A 5,336-nucleotide genomic window follows, 5' to 3' on the forward strand; every position below is an offset into this window, starting at 1 on the left:
AAAAATTAAATTTATCATAACTTTTTTTGGCCCAACTATACAAGTAATGCAAGATCAGTATTTGTAGCTAAGTGAAATTTTCTTTTTGTGACAGAGTCTCTCAATTTGTCACTCTTGGTAGAGTGCCATGTTGTCATAGCTCACAGCAACCTCAAACTCCCAGGCTTAAGTGAATCTCTTGCCTCAGTGTCCCAAGTAGCTGGCACTACAGGCTCTCCAAAATGCCCAGCTATTTTTAGAGATGAGGTCTCACTCTGGGTCAGGCTGGTCTTGAACCTGTGAGCTTAGGCAATCCACCCACCTCAGCTTCCCAAGTGCTGGATCACAGGCATGAGACACCATGCCTGGTCCCACGTAAATGAAATTTTTAAAATGACTCATAGTTCTAGTATCCAGAACTAACAACCATTAGTGTGTGTGTTTTTTTTCCCAGTTTCCATAGGGACTGTCAAAAATTGCCAATGCCGACTATGTTTCAAGTTGTCATGGAGGGGTATTGGGAAAAGTTTTCAATTAGCAATAATCGTACCTCTGATAAACCTCATTGGCTATGATACTGCCACTGTGCAAAGCTACTACCATGGGTATTGTAAATGAAGATAGTCATTTACTTTACGGAAATGGGACCATATAGTACAGTACGCACTATGTTGCAACCTGCTTTTATAAGAAAAATTAAGTGGTTTTGTATTTTCTAAGTGATTCTTTTAAGTTTACATCATCATTTGTTCAACTTTTCCTGAAATACAGTATGAACACAGAAAGGTGTATTAAGGAATAATAGCTTGATGAATTTTCACAGACCCACGTTGCCATGACCCATGCCAGGTCCAGAGACAGAACATTACAAGTACCCCCAAAGTTCTTCCAGGCTCTTTCTAGTCACTAACCCACCCCTAAACCAAGGGTATCACTAATCTACGTTCACATAGCAAAGATTCATTTTGCCTGTTTCTGCACTGTAGCTAAATGACACCATGGAACAAGCATCTTTTGTGTCTAATTTCTTTACTGAAAATCACATTTGTGGAATCACCCATGATGTCTTGTGTAGTTGTAAATCAGTTGTTTTCACTGCAGTATGTTATTCCATCGCGTTAATATGCCCTTTATCTCTTTTCTAGGCAGTGGGCATTTGGGTAGCTTCTGGTCTGCAGTTTTTCAGAACAGTGCTCTGTGAGCATTCTCCATGTGATCTTAGCCAAAAGGCCGAGAAGTGATGTCTATGAACATTGTAATGCATGTCTCTAATTGACATATGATGAATAATGTGTGTATGGGGTGCCCAGTGATGTTTTTATGCCTATAACGTGTAGTGACCAGGTTAGCATATTGATTATCTTCGACATTTATCATTTGTTTGCTTTGGGAACAGTCAGTATCCTCCTCCTAGCTATTTGATCTTAGCCAAAAGGCTGAGAAGTGATTGGTTCTAGCTATTTGAAACTATGTAATATATTATTGTTAGCTATAGTCATCCTAATACACATCTTTTAGAGAACACATCTGTTTGTTTCTGGTGGGTGTATGCCCAGGAATGGATCCTAGGGTCGGCATACGTCCAGCTTTGGTAGAAACTACTGAGCAGTTTTCCAAAGTGCTTGTATCATTTAATACTCCTACCAGCAGAGCGTGGGAGTTCCAGGTACTCCACATCCATGTCAATACTTGGTATGTCAGTCCTTTTAATTTTCACCACTCTTGTCTGTTGGTAGGTATAAGGATGTATCCTCTTGTAGTTTTAATCTGCATTTCCTGATGAATAATAATGTTGGGCATCTTTTCATGCGCTTCTGGGTCATTTGTATTTTTTTGTTTGTTTGTTTTGGAGACATAATCACCCTAGCTAGAATGTACTAGCATCCTCATAGGTCACTGCAACCTCAAATACCTGGGCTCAAACAATTCTCCTGCTTCAACTTCCTGAGTAGCTGGAACTATAGGCATCTGTCACAACACCCAGTTAATTTTTTTTCCTCTTTTTTGGGTAAAGATGGGGTCTTGCTCAGGCTGGTCTTGAACCTCCTGGCCTCAATCAATCCTTCTTCTTGGGCCTCCTAGAGTGCAAAGATTACAGGTGTGAGCTACCATGCCTGGGGCCATTTGTGTATCTTTTGTTGCTGTTTTAGAGACAGAGTCTTATTTTGTCACCCAGGCTAGAATGCAGTGGCCTGATCATAGTTCTCTTTGAAGAGAATCTTACATGCATGTGATGGCATGATAGGAAGAGGAGAACAGCTGAGTTGCTTGGGCTGCAGAGGAGATGAAGACCCAGCAGCACATGAGATCCCCCAGGAATCTGAGGAACAGTTTAAGAAATTCCTTAACTAACTGCCCTTGAGAGCCTGACCTTCTGTGTGTCCATGTCCTTTACAGTTTCAGAGTTTGGGGTCTCAGAGGTGAGAACTCTCCTTCTCCTCTCCCCTACCTGTCACTGTCTGAACTAATAGTACTAACTGCACTAACTTCCAGGTGCAAAGGCTCACACCTGTAATCTCAGCACTTCGGGAGGCTGAGATAAGATGGAGAGGTTTGGGGCCGGCCTCATTTACCCCTACAGCTCCATGCTCCCCTTCAGGGCTCCTCCCCTTGCTGCACCTGCCTATGGTCCCTGGTATGGACTTACTGGAGCTGGTGGCCTGGGGTGACCCCCTCTTGGGAATAGAGGTTAAGGGTCCCTGATAGTGAGTCCCTCCCCATGTGGCCCCAGCTCCTTTGTCCTCGATATCTCTAATGTGCCATGCTATCCCAGGTGAGCACAGCTCTGAACACACAGCTCTGAACGCACAGCTTCCTCAGCCTTTTCTGACCCAATCTGATCTTATCTAGGTCTTGTGCCTTTTAAGTGGTGACCTGGGTCTTAGTTTCCAATTTGCAACTCTGCCACATTTGGTTATAGGGGAGGGAGGCTGGAGGTGTGACTGGAGGATATTTAAAGCACCTGTTCTGGGTCTCCTGTCCCAGACAAACAGAGCCAGGGAACCCGGGCTTCCTGTCCCTCAAAGGACTGGCAACAGCAGCTTTGAGGGTCCTCATGCCTAGGCCTGGGGTGGGAAGCAAGGCAGAAAATAGAAGTGGGAGGCTTTGCCATCTTCTTATAGCCTACTTGCTGCTTTGTATCCTTGACCAGGTTCCCAAGTACCAGAGCCCTCATGAGCCCTTTGCCTGTTCATTTCCTTCGTCTTTCATTCATTCATTGACTCATTCATTCCACATGCCAGGTGGGAGGCTTGACAGAGACAATCAGCTATGAGTCTTGCCTTCAGTGGTTTACAAAGCAGAAAGTGGCAGTAGTGGTTAACTAGGGCAGGATACTGAGAAGAGCAGCAAAGGGAAAATGTGCTATGGGCCATTCAGGAAAAGGAGCTCCCTCGCAGCGGGTATCTGGGAGGCTACCATGGTGGAGGAGGCATTGAGCTGTCTTACCAGCATTTGGAAGCTGAACTCAGCCCAGGAGCGTGTTCCTCTTCTCGGGGATCTGAGTCTGGGATAGAGTAGCTATCAAGAGAGCGGCTGAGCGTTTAGTGTTCAGGCCGGCCCTCTTAGAGGAGGTTCCAGTTGCTGGGCAGGTAGAGGGCTGCTGGGCCTGGCAGGATTCTCTGAAATGATGTTGCTTGTGGAAGGGGAGCATAAATCTCCCACTTTTGTCTTCTGAAAGAGGTATGCCTGCGACACTGGGGGTAGAACCCTGGGCCTGCCCCTTTGCCCCAGCCCTTTGGCTGGCCAGTTTGTAAGGCTGTAGGCAGGATTTAGTCAATGGGTCATATAGGGGTGGGGGACAGAGGGTCTAGGCAGAAGGTGTCACAGTTCTGGATTTCAATGCTGAGAGCTGCAACTTGGGCTACAAGAGCTTGCCCTCCTGTCCTCTGCAGCCCTGGGCCATTTGAACTGTCCCGTGGGCCATGTTCATCCTTGTCTCAAGTGTAGGCACATGCCCTTCCCTTTGAATGCACTTTTCTTTCAAGACCTGGGGTGCCTGTCAGAGTCCTTGTAGAAGCAGGTGGCCCACCCAGAGATTTGAAGAGACTTGATCAAGGAGGAGTGGCTTGCAGAGGAGTGGGCAGGGGTAAAGGATGCCCAGAGGGACATTAAGGCACAAGGAAGAAGGCCACACTGCTCATACTCACCTATCCTCAGATCCATTCCTTCCTCACACTGGCATAATGCAGCTGCCTTGTTCTCGGGAATGCAGCAGATGGTGGAGACCACCTGCAGTGGACTGTGAGCTTGACTTGAGGTTCAAAGAGAGAACCAGAGTCTCATCATCCTTGCCCTGTAGCACCAAGCCTGGCCTGGTACAGAGTGCTGAAAAACTGGAAAGTAATAATGGCAAGGGGAGGGGCAGCGCCTGTGGCTCAGTGGGTAGGGTGCCGGCCCCATATACTGAGGGTGGCGGGTTTGAACCCAGCCAAGTCAGCTAAAACAGCAATGACAACTGCAACAACAAAAAAGCCAGGCATTGTGGCAGGCACCTAGAGTCCCAGCTACTTGGGAGGCTGAGGCAGGAGAATTGCTTAAGCCCAAGAGTTGGTGGTTGCTGTGAGCTGTGACGCCACAGCACTCTACCAAGGGTGACAAAGTGAGACTCTGTCTCAGAAAAAAAAAAATGGAAAGGGGAGCTGAGACATGGGAGTTCAAATTCTGCTCCCACATCAGTGACCTTGAGTGATCTTTCTTTCTTTTTTTTTTTGAGACAGAGTCTCACTTTGTTGCCTTTGGTAGAGTGCTGTGGCATTACAGCTCACAGCCACCTCAAACTCTTGGGCTCTTCCCTCCTGAGTAGCTGGGACTACAGGCGCTTGCCACAACACTAGGCTATTTTTTGGTTGCAGTTGTCAAACTCTGTCATTGGTGTTTAGTAGGCCCCGGGCTGAGCTCGAACCCACCACCTTTGGTGTATGTGGCTGGCACCCTACTCACTGAGCTACAGGCGCTGAACCTTGAGTGATCTTTCTGTGAACTTGAGTGTTGTCCTCATTTATAAAGATGGGGCAATTATGCCTAGCCTATTGAGTTGTTGATTGAATAAGTGGATCCATAGCAGGTGACAGAAAAAGATAGGGCCCTTCTCTCCTCACTCTTGTTATGAGAAGGGTGATCTTGTTTATTAGCAAAGCAGTATGTACCATTATCAGAAATGAAATCACTCGTGACTTCCCCTTCCTAACATAAGCATTTTCCTTTTTGGCACAGCCCCTTCATTTTTTATTGTCATGAAGCCCTATAAACTTATTTTCTTTCCTTTTTTTTTTTTTTTTTTTTTTTGAGACAGAGTCTCACTTTGTCACTCTGGGTAGAGTTCCGTGGTGTCATGGCTTGCAGCAACCTAAACTTGT

The 5,336-nt window shown here is 46.3% G+C and overlaps 1 non-coding gene across 1 annotated transcript; it reads right to left on the minus strand.

The window, feature by feature from the left end:
• Positions 1–427: 427 nt before the first annotated feature.
• LOC111728119 lies at positions 428–574 on the minus strand. The gene has a single exon (XR_002775511.1). It is a non-coding gene; the product is annotated as a U4 spliceosomal RNA (small nuclear RNA).
• Between the last annotated feature and the right edge of the window lie 4,762 nt (positions 575–5,336).

Source organism: Otolemur garnettii, unplaced genomic scaffold (assembly GCF_000181295.1).
Source record: "Otolemur garnettii isolate 467f Iridium unplaced genomic scaffold, OtoGar3 scaffold00140, whole genome shotgun sequence".
NCBI classification, from domain to species: domain Eukaryota; kingdom Metazoa; phylum Chordata; class Mammalia; order Primates; family Galagidae; genus Otolemur; species Otolemur garnettii.